Here is a 13,036-nt window from a genome sequence, read left to right on the forward strand (position 1 = left end):
ACAACAAAAAATGGATGATGAAAGTAAAAAAAGTCTTCTTCAATCAAATCGTTGATTCCTTCTTGTTGATTTTAGGCATTTCTTAACGGAATGCAAGCTCTTGAATCCATTTGTATTGGATTTTGTAAAACACAGATCTATGAATAAGGAAATTCTGATGTTGAAAAATAGTCTTATCTAATGAGCTGCCCCGACGAAAGTGGTTCGAAGTACCATTTGAGAAAATGATGTGCTACTCGGAACTGTGGATTTCAACCATTAAAAAACTCATTAAGTCGTGAGCGCTTAACAGTCTTGCAACTGCGAAACCTAAACCGCCAATCTATGGAAGGAAAAATTACTTTGAGGGAAAATGTATTTAAAAAGCCAAATTTAATGGTGTTTTCATCGCTTAATATCCAGTATTGAAGACGTAGCTCATTATAGTATGTATTTTGTCAAAGCAATATTCGCATTTGAAAAAAGGCAACATTTTGAGAGTGAAAAATTGTCTACTTATATTAAATTGCTTCGCATGAACCAGAATCGGTTGATGAAGCACTATTTTGCAATTTGTGCAAAAGATCAAAGTAGTGCTCATTAGTTTCTCTGGTTCGAGGAGGGGGTCGGGAAAACAAATTATTACGCTTTGTAAAATGGCTCTTTCTTATTTTATTAGTTTGTTCTGTTACTTCTTTTATTTTATTTTTTAAATGGATGATTTCTCTTTTAAACTTTCTGCCTCTAATTAAAGAAACCTATTTGTTTTAGTGATTTTTTTAAAAACAAATAGGCGTACCCAATCAACTGAAGTTTAAAAAAACTCCAAATTGTAGCAATTAAAAAAAAAAGGGCTGAAACTGAAAACTTGTAGTGTGAGTGCCTGAATGAAATCAATATAGTGTATTGGATACATACAAAAAATGTTCTCCAGATCTCTTAAGATGTAGAGAAGAATAAAAAATGGACCCAAATAGAAAATGTTTGCTTTAAAATTTATTTTTATGATATTTGCTTATATACGATTAAATTAAGATTAAAACAAACGTTAATTAAATGTAACTAATTATAATAAATATAAATAGATTAAATATGACTAATGAACTTTAATTTTACATGCTGCCTCACAGAATGCGAATACGTTCATGCATATGAACAAAATTGTGTTTTATTATTAAGGTCTTGTAATTTCTTATTTTAATGCCGGGTATACACTCCGTTAGTTATAAGACGGCTAGCCGGCAGTGGGAAAGGGACTGATTTATGTTTGCCACAATTTCATAAGATAAATACAGGCATTCTATGCTGGCTATAAACTGCTGTTTTGGTGTCCCTGCATTTTCACGGCGTATCATATTAAAATGATGGATATTTACACAAAGGAACATGATAATTCGATTTAAAAAAATAGGCCAACGTACCTGAATTTGGAAAACTATAGAGAAAAAAATGGCGGATAAAGTGAAATACAGACACATACCACCTACCATCATAAAGAATAAGGAACAAAAAATGTCAGAATTAATCTATAATAAGTGATCAATTTTTTCACTCCAAAAAGAAACCCACCAAATTCTATAAACACATGAGCAGTAGGAAAAAAAAAATAAAAAAATAAAAATACAAAACAGTGGCATGTTTTTGTCCTTTCGTGACAATTACTTGCCATCGATCAAGTAGAATTTTTCAGCCGTTCTATGCATGCGCTGCTTACTGGCTTTCTTATAACTGGCGGAATGTAAACCAGGCTTAATGATAAGTCAAACAAAGTTGATTGTAAACTGAACAAAAAGATGTAGCAAATAACGTAAAGAACTGTGAGCCAAACAGTCGTGATAGATGTTGCCCCTATTCGGTCAGAGAATATCTTGCTAAGCAAATAAAAGTAAAACCAAGTTTTTCTGTTTAACGAAGACTTTGTGTGTGTGTTGTATGCGTGAGTACGTGCATGTGTGTGTGTCTTTTCAGATTACAATGCTGTTGAATCTGAATGCATTATAGGTTTCAACACCTTTTAGAAATTTAAAAGTCAATGTTAATTATGAAAGACGCAAATGTGTTTTGAAAAATACCATATGGAGGTCAAAAAAATTTTATTGAAAATTAACATGAAAATGAATTTTTGTATAATATTTTCTACTCCGAATTTTTTTTTCTTATTTGATAATAATGAAATTTAACTTGCATTTTCAGTTAAATGCCTTATGCAATCTGTCGATATTTTCGAAAATTATCAAATGAGGTAGAAATCAGATGAGGAAAGGAAAGTTTCATTTATTAATAATCCCGCCATTCTTTAACATATCTAAAGTCGCCTGAATCCTTGAAAACCTAAAAATTCCTATAATTCATAAACAAATTCTTATTCATTTATATTATATATTATTTTAGAAAGTTAAAAGTCAGTCTTAGTTCAGAAATAAATGAATATATTTTTTTTTTAATTCAATACGTTTAAAGTTTTAAAATTATCTTTTAAAAGTTTAATGGCAAATTAGATAGAATGTTAATATAGAATATGTTATATATCAAAATAGAAATTAAATGTCAGTTTTAGATTTATACCTTCAACATATGTATTTTTAATTGATAATAACTGAAATTATTTTCTACTTTATAATTTACATTTGGGGACTAACTTTATAATTTACATTTCGGGAATTATTAAAGGGTCAAAAGCCAAATGGACGAGTGAAAGTTTTATTTGATGAACAATGGCGTCATTATTCTATTGTCTATTGTCACCTGAAAGTAAAGTCGACTCCGAAAGTAAGGAGTCGCAAAGAAAGTAAGGAATGAAGGAATGAAGGAATTTGAAATAAGGAATGAAGGAATGAAGGAATTTGAAATAAGGAATGAAGGAATGAAGGAATTTGAAATAAGGAAGGAATGAAGTTGCAGTAACGATGAGATGGCGGACATCCATTTAGTATGCCTGTAGCTACTAGAAAATGTCGATCAAAAGTGCGCAAATATGTAAAGATGTTGAAATATATATGTACCTGTTCATTAGAATTTTATTCATCCATACCTAAATATTTTCCACAATCTAAAATCTTTAAATAAATTTTTAATGGAGTTGATTTGTCCCAGCAAGATCAACTCTGTCAAAGAAGAAATAAAAATAAGCAATATTCATTTTTGTTCAGCTCAGCTGGTTTCAAAAACCATGTGGTGGTAAACTCATCCTTTTAATTTACAAAGGTCTCTTTTTCCCAAGTACTTAGAATATTATTTTTTATGTAAGGCACTGATTTATGAGTTATGGATTTCCTTTATATTCATTAATACAAGGATATTTGAGGTCATTCGGCCAACTAAATTTTAAACTTAAAATTTTTTAAGTTAACATTATGGAATTTATATATTATCTTTCATGGTTTTATAAATGAATTTTTTTAAGGAGAAATTATTCAAAATTTCTCCCTGTTAAAGTCCTTCGACCCCACATTGACTTCAGGATAGCTAGTTATTGGTCACGAATTTCTAAGCATGTGATGTCAGAATTCGATACAACAGGAAAAAAGATTTTTGGAAGGATAAATATTGGCTTGATGCCGCTGAGTATCTTGATATGCCGAAAATAAAAGTATCTGTTTATAACTAATTGTTCTGTTTTTTTTTCTAACATTTTTATTTCGGGAGAGTTTTATTATATCTAAATACCAACTTTTTGGGAGTAGTTGCAGTTCTTAAGTTAATGTGGGTTAGAAGGATTTTAGTGGATACCTTGTATATAACCCAGCCTCTTTTAAAGTTTAAATAAAAGAATTACAGGAATTTAACAAACTTAATACTTCTTTGAATGTTTGGAGTCCAAATTATGTGAATTGATGACACTTATTAAATTAATGACACTTATTCACGCTATTCAATTAATGACACTTATAGATGACTTTTTTAAAAATAATCAAAAATATTAAACCTAATTAGAATTAACACGTCAAATGTTCTGGGGATTACCAGGGATTAGTGCATCCACATGAATTACATTATAAGAAATCAACGATGAAAACGTGCAAAAATACGCAATAAATAATATAATCATTTTTGAATTTGCTTAAAATGCTTGTACAACAAAGTTACGATGTAAGTACTCAGTTTTTCTATTAGTGTGTAATAACACTTTGTAAAAAATTATAACTTTGTACAAACTCTAAACGCTTTATAAGAGAAATTATTTTGAGAAACAAAAGATGTTCGAACACAATTAGGTACCTATACACTGACATTTTAGTTTCTATCTTTATTTGGGCAAAAAAGATTTTTTGTGAGAAAATGAAACAAATGAAAAATACTACCACAATCTATAATATTTTCTTAACTCTTACATAATTTTGATTTCACAATTTTCGGAATCAATAAGGAATTTATAATTTTATTAATTATTACAGAAAATTTTTGAATTAAATAGACAAATAAGAAACAAAATTAACTTTTCGAAAGAAAAGGAGTGCATTTTTTGTACCCAATAGAAAAGAAAACTGTGAATCTAGTCATTATTTATGAGTTTCGAATTATTTAAATCTGTTTCACAAAAAGGATACCTCAATTGAAGCAATACTGTACAATTCCATTCTTCTCTCACCAAATCTTAAATTGCAGATTTATTTCTATGTCTATTAAAACTATATTTTAAAAATCCTCGTCTTTTAAAAAACATTATGAATATTTAAAAATATTACACATTCAAGAATTTTGGCAGTTTAATTACATTTGTTTAAATCATCGCGTTCGCTTTATTTAAAAAGAAAAAAATAAAGCTACCTCTGACGATTTAAATAACTATAATTAAACTGACAAAATTTTCGAATGCTTAATACCTTTAAATATTCATCGACTTATTAAGGTACTCTATACGCATTTTAAATTATAATTTAAAGCAACAAGTAGAGTCTTTAATAAATAAATGACACAGAAAACGAAGTATTGTACTGGAGGATGTCAGTTTAATTCTTAAAGAAACTTTATTCATTATTTACATTGCACACAATGCTTGATTTTTCACGAAAAATGTGCGAAAAAAAGGGTGTATCTGAAACAAAAAAACTGAAACATTATTCTGAAATTAATATCTTCTGCGTACATTTTTAATAAACACTTTTAAAAATAAGCGCTTTTCTTGAGCAAATAACTTTGGAATTACTCATGAAATCCCCAAACATGCATAATAAAGTATTCGCGAAAAATAAACAGAATATTTTGATGAATAAATGAATTATAATGATACGAAAACAGTAGCATTCAAATTTAAAGCTGTTTTATTCCCTCCTAAAGATTTTTTTTATTTTAATACTGAAGCAACAGTTCTAAAGAAGCAACTTCTTTGTGTATCGTGTTTTGAAAAACAAATGGTTTGTACACGACATTTTTTTGTTTAAATTACAATATTTATAATTTTCAATGTTTTTTTAATGAGCAATTCTTGTTCTTTTTTAACATTCCCTTTTATTATTAAAATATCCTTTCATAAGATGGAAGATAACTTTTTGTATTAGAAAACATCTGATATTTAGATTAAGATTTATGAAATTCAAAAATGCTAAGTAATGAATATGAATGCCTCAAGTGATGTTGAACACGTTTTGCGATTCATTTCGCGTGAAGTTTTCTGTAAAGAAATATCAGACACGTTATCAAATGATTCCAAAACTGAGACAAATAAAACTATCACAATACGAATTGATGCATTATTAGAAATGTATATATTATATTTTTATCTAAAGCAAAAGTCTCCACTTCGACCAAATGAATCTTTTATATACAGTTCCATGCTACAAAACATCTTTTTTTCCCAAGTGAGATATTGTCAGAAATTTGGTAACAAAATACAATAAAGTGCAATTCCATTTTATTTATGAGGAAAACAAATTAACATTTATTGAAATCCTCAAATCAAAATTCAAAATCTCAATGTTTATATTAAGATCATTGAAAAGTCGACTTTGGAAGAAAATAATGATTGTTTAATTCAATAGACTTAGTTTTCTTTATAATACTGTTTGAATTTCGTTCCAGCATTCATTCTTTGGGAATTTACATTCATTTTAATATTTCAATGATATATGTTTTAATGATATTTTGTACTTCTAAATGTGATTTCGAAACTATGGTTAATTTTTTTTAGCAAATAACTTTCTAAATTTTAATTCACTGCATAATTTTTTTTCAAAATTTATTATAGCATTTTTTTATATTGTTACGGAACAATTCAAAATCCGTCTTTGGATGTAAGGTGAGCAAGTGCAACAGGCTCAATAACAAATAGCGACACTTTATTCTACAGAAATACACAATAGCAGAACACATCCGACCTAAATACAAGAAATATTTGCATTAAGCAGAAGCACACAGCGCACATTACCAGATCTCTGTTAAACAATCACAACAGCACAAAGCACTCAGAGAGAACTCAACTACTCTTTCTCGACTTCTCAATCTGAATATTGTCTTACTTCAGCTCTGCCTTTCGTGTTTTATATATATATATATATATATATATATATATATATATATATATATATATATATATATATATATATATATACTTCTTCGAATATTAATATACTTTATACAATGCTTCGAATATTAATGGAGATATTTTAAAGATTCTCAAAGATTCAGAGTTTTCTTTTTGTCGCCAAAATCATTAAATGGTTGCCAAGGTCAGAGATAATTGTCTCGGCATTCATTCAGGCCCCGATACTATATCTGTAAAATCATATTCCTTACCAATAAACTTACATGCAGTGAAGCAATTTACAAATCCGTAACAGTATATTTTGTAGCTCTTGAATTATAGAATGATAAAACTTTTGGTTCACAGTTGTTTTAATAATTTAAGATAAAAACGAATTGAATAGTGTATACTATTTATCATTTGAACCCTAATATTGAAAGATTATATGAAAATACAGTTTATATCTTACTTACAAACCAGGTAATATATTTCTTAATTCATCTCCTAAATTTTTAATAAATCGTTTGCGGTTTGCGGAAAAAGCAACTCTGTAATACTGTCGGCATTAACCACAAAATTTGCCTCAGTTCAAAATCGTAAGTTAATTGAAACTATCATTGCACATCACGGCAAAATTTCGTGAGTGTGTAGGAAAAGATTTCAAAGTGTTGCCTCTTCATTCTAATGTTCTTAAAACTTCTTGCAAGGCAGCACCACATTTATTGACTCTTAGAGAATCCAAGTTTTAAAAGGAACGTTGTAAATGTTTCTACTCCCAAAGAAAGATCCATCAATACATGTGATTATAAACTGCCATAACATTTAACACCTGAGAAGCCTATAATATTTTGTTGATATAAGTATTGTATTTAGCTAGCCAAATAGTTGTAGATACGATGGTTGGTTGATTCATTATTCAGAAAAGGTTCATTTTATTGTTGTTTTAAATACAGAGAAATACCGGGTGCTGCATAAATTCGTCAAACTTCAAAAAATCATAATAAAAAAAGTAATGCTCGAAAAAAATTGCGGTTTGTGGGAATATGTTTAGAGAGCCTTTGGATTTTGTTATTTCCATTAAAAAATGTATTTAAAAATGACCGATAGATGGCGCACACACATCATACCGAGACGGTTTATGCAAATCAGCATAGCTATAAAACACAAGGCTGGAAATGGATCTGTCATGCAAACTAATGCAAAAACTAATGCTAAATTACTGAACATCTTTCCCTATTTTGTATAATACAATTATACTATAGATATTCATAAGCAAGGAGCTCAGTGTAATTTAAAATTCCAATATATTGTCACATAATTATTTGCATAGTAAATTACTATATAAAACATTGAAAGCGATTATTACCGATCGATAATTGTATTAATAATTATTTCCAATTTTTCATCCAAGCTATTTTACATACTAATGATCATTAAAATAATCAAAACAACCACCAAAGTACATCACTTCCCTTATTTTGCATAAAAATCCCTTTCAAATATTTAAAATAGTATTTTATACTATATCTCCTATGTGTAATATCATTGTTGCAAAAATATTCCATTAATAACTAACTCAAAGGAACTACTCCAATGGATTGCCACATAGTTAATTTGCACAACAAAGAACTATCTTAACCAAAGAAAGCAAAAATTATCAGTAGATAATAATATTGATAATCAATTACAATTCCTCCTCTAAGTTATTTTATATATTAATGATCATTTAGTAAATCATAAAAGATACAACCACCAAGTACATCACTTCTTTTATTTTGCATACAAATCCCTTACAAATATCTAAAATACTATTTTATACTATCTCTCTTATGTGTTATGTACAATCTCTCCATTGTTACAAAAATATTCCATTAATAAATAATCCAAAGTAGCTACTCCAATAATGTGCCACATAGTTATTTGCAGAACAAAGAACTATCTTAACCAAAGAAAGCAAAGACTACCAGTAGATAATAATATTAATAATCAATTACAGTCCCCCATCCAGGTTTGTTTTCGTATACCAAAGATCGTTAAGTTAGGCGTAAAAAATACAACCACGTAAGTGTTGATGAGACCAATCTATACTGCAACAGAGATAATAGGAGAACCGGGGTTGATTTCGAGAGAGTGATAGCGAGCAACTTATTCTACCCCCCTCCCTTCCCAACCCTCCCCTTAGTATCTACTTAATCTGTGCAGCTGAAATTTCATCAGTCATGCTTTCGGTCCATTTTCTCGAATTAGAGGATAGGAAAGTTGATAAAGAGGTTATCATCTAGGATTGGGATTGCGGTATATTTATTCGAGAACAATGGAAAGCAGACAAGTGAGGCTGATCTTGTTGTAAGAATGGGGGAACGGATATTGCAAGAAAAATGTGCACATGTTGTTTCTAATGAGGATTAATGAGTAAGAGGGGAAGACCAGGACAGTAGGATGAGAATCCAATTTGTGCAACTGGATTTATGAATAATATGAATGGTAATTTATTCTCCTTGGTATTAAGTCTGTTCTGAGTTGCGTTTACATTTTTAATTATCATTTCCGCTTTCTGGTGGTTGAAAATTTGGATCTATGTAAATAATTTACAATATAGCTATAATAGAACTATCTAGTTCAAAGCCTTTACTATGAAAAATTATATAGGGATATCATTAAATATATTTTTTAAGAAGTGAAGAATGTTTGAAAATAATAATATATTAAAGTTATAGGCTTTTGACTTTTGTTCATTTAAAAAGATTTATTTAATTATATTAAGGACAATATTAAAAAATTCGAATTTCATTTTAAACCAAATTTATGAAACGTTTGAACAAATTATACATCAATTAACCAGTTAATTCTTTCCTCTTTGGAAAATGAGTATCTAAATTGTCATAATTATATATATATTATAAATAAAATAAATTAATTATAAATATAATAATTAATTAATTATTATATGAATATAATAATTCTCATTGAATGAACTCGCAATAAAGCAAAATGTTGCACTTTTTTACATGACAAGTTTCCAAGACTCGTGAAAAATAGTTAACTGGTTAATTAAATGAACGTTTATCCGTCCGAATAAAAAGGCAGATATATGTTCATTTAAGAACTAAGATTTTTTCATCCCATTTCATCTTTACTTTAAATATAGGATTCTTTCTTCAATCTAATTTATCTGTTATTACTATTTCGCAAATAGTGTATTCTAATAAGAGTTATGAGCTATATCACTATTAAAGATAGTGTGACATAAGTCACACTATCTATATCACTATATGGATAGTGTGACTTATATGGTACTTGAAGTAAGAGTTTATCCTTAATTCCTCCTAATAGGATACCATTCCGGGAGATTTTCGGAGGAATTGCATTTATTTATTTCGCATTTAAGAAGTAAATCATCAAATATCCAAACAACCAGAATAATGCAGACTAAGATTTTACATGACCTTCCTCCTCTGTTTCATTTTCTTCTTCTATTATTTGGCTTTATATAACAATTTTTCATTCTTCTGAATGCTGTACTTTGATGGGCTGTTATTCTATTTAAATAATTGTCATTGCATTAATGGACACTATCGTTTATTTGCTAAGAATTTAACTCATATGTTTTCCATATATTATTTTATATTCAGAAAAAGTATACAACCATATGTCATTACATGCTCTTAAAATGCGTATCATTTTTGCAAAACTTTGAAACAATTTTGGTTTAAGTCTACAGTTAAGAATTTTTTTCATTTTAAAAGCACCAGTGTAAGAGGTTCATAATATAAGAAACGATGCAAATTGGTAAAAATTGAAATTTTTTGAATCCAAATTTGATTTTCAGCAGAAAAGAGTTTTGAATACTTAACAGTTGTGAACTGTGATTGCACAATTGTTTATTTCCTTTTCGGATCATTTTCAAATATCAGTCTTAATTTTACTATTGTATTGTCCCCCTATAGTTATCCAGAGAAAACGAGTTTTCTCCCCTTCCCTTCAGTGTAGGAAGTCTTGGTAAAGGAAAGGGGACGTAGAAGAATTGATAGCCGACATAAGGGATCGAAAGTGAATAACCATGATAAAATCCCAAAGGCCGAAGTCGAAGTTAGTTGCTATGGAGAGAAGTGGAAATAGATGGCTTCAAAAATAACTTCTCAGTAAATAATCAAATGCATGTACATTTATTGCCCCTATATTATTCAAGAAATTGTTAATAAAAATGAGATACAGATAAACCTCTTTTGCTCTTAGATTATTATAATTCAATACGACTTAATCTACCAATAATGTAAAGTTATCGCGTGCTTGCTTTAAAAAAAAAATAGAAAGTGCTAAAATTCAGCGAGAAGGGTCTCCCAAAACTTTCTTGCATACTTCTAAATAAAAGTGTCATACTCCGCATAAAAATTGTGAACTACAAGTGAAATTTTTACTTTAAAAATTCCACGTCTAGGTGTTTTCGTGTATCCAAGCAAGAAAGAAAACTCAGTATAGATTTTAGATGCCTTTTTGGCACCAGCATTTGATACAAAATTGCAATAATATCGCATACCAAATTTCATTAATGTAAATCGTTATTTTTTTAATTATAGATTTTATTTACGACAGAAGCCAATGTCTAAGAGGATTTGGTTTAATATTTGATAAGGATCTGAACTTTCGGTGCTAAAATTGTATGTGAAATATTATTTATCTGGTTTTTCGTATTTGCAATTACCGCTTTCACATGCAATTGTACAGAAGGCCAGGAAATATTTCAAAGAAAGTATTTTATTTAAAATTTGATGTAAAGATCATGTAACAAATTTCGACGAGGGAACACAAAGTGCTCATTAATTATCGTGTAGACAGACAGTGCATCGTAATTATAAACTGTTCTGTCCGGAATCTGGTAGTTTGAAAAATACATATGAATTTTGCTGAAATGAAAAAAAAAAAAAAAAAAAAAAAAAAAATATGAATACATTGAAAATTAGTATATATCATTCCTCTTTCAAAGAAAGAAAAACATGAAAGAAAGTTGAAACGAAATGAAAAAGAAAGAAACTTTTATCGAGCTGATCATGACTATGTCCGAAGTTTCACATTGTGCGCTTCTGTGTGTGCACGCGTGTATGTGTGTGCGTTGTCTATTGGCACTCTACAACCATTCGACTATTTGATTAGTGTAACGCACTTGACAAATATAATTTGGAGGGTGTAAATGTGCAACTAAAAGTATTTTTAAAATTTTAATTAATTAAAAATTACGCTACATTTTGGCATTTTTCCGTTATAACAACCGAACATACTACAGAAAAAATGATTTTTTTTTCATCATCTTAAAATTCAAAAACTACTATTTCAATAGTACCATTTTTTAAATCTAAATTATGTTATAAATTTTAATCAATTTTTATAAAATATTTTAAGCTTATTTTTCCACAATTTATTCACAAAAAATAGAAATAGAATTCAATGGAATATTACGCATGCACGAAAAAATCAGTTTTCATCAACGTGTTGCCCTCACGCTAGTAAAAATTCATTTGAAAGATTAAATTTTTTAATGTAAACTAAACCTGGAAAAGTGCCATTTTTAGCACGTGTTTGTAAGAAATTAAACAAACATGAAACGTAATATTTTCTAGAAGGACGAGAGTAAGGAAAAAGTTTTCTGTAAACTTCTAAAATATCCATATTGTTAACTCAATAATTTTGTATAATTGAAGGAAAACATGAATTATATAAATATAAAGATGGATTATAAAAACGCCCGATTTTAGAACATTCCGCTGATCGTCTGAGAGAAGATAAACCAATTATCGCCCGAAGTTTCTCCAGGAACCATTTGTTTAAAATTATGGAACTCTTCATTGTTCTAAAATACTGATATTCAAAACTTCATAATGGATCAAAAATTCAGATTTGAACACAAAAGAAAGAAATTTCATTTAAATCCTTTTGAATGTGAAACTAAGTTTTATGAAGAATCAGATAAATATTTTTTGAATAATTTTTTTAGATATTGCATAAATTATTAAAAAACATTATGTAATGCACGTAAGACTCCAGTACAGAAAGATTCTCTTTTCAGTTCTCATGTTGTTCTAAAAATATTTCGATTTCATCAAAACTGTTTTTGTATTAATTGACGTTTTGTCACTACTGCTTCCATTTAAAACTCAAAGTTTACAGTGGCCAATAGAAAAAAAAGAGATATACACTGTATAATGAACAGAAAGGCGTAAAGCTTCTATTATAGTATGATTTATATGACTATTAAAACTTGAAATTTAAAAATATTTTGCGAAAAATCTACTAAAAGATCAACCACATAAAATATTTAAATGAAGATTTTAACCATCATTAATCCAGAAATACCAGCTACTCGCCAAAGGCAGCTATTTATCAAATAAAACCAGAAAACCAGAATTGATTTTCACAAAACCTTCGAGCATATTCTTTAATAAAGGTGTTATCCCTTCCCGTCTCCATCTTTACATAAAAATTTAGACCTTAGACAAGGCTCTTGAATGTGTCACATGGTATTAGCTAACAATAATTACGAAATATTGATCTTTCTTGTGTATCTGGCGTTGTTAATTGTCAGAGAACAATCACTGACTATTT

Source organism: Argiope bruennichi, chromosome 4 (assembly GCF_947563725.1).
Source record: "Argiope bruennichi chromosome 4, qqArgBrue1.1, whole genome shotgun sequence".
Classification (NCBI taxonomy): domain Eukaryota; kingdom Metazoa; phylum Arthropoda; class Arachnida; order Araneae; family Araneidae; genus Argiope; species Argiope bruennichi.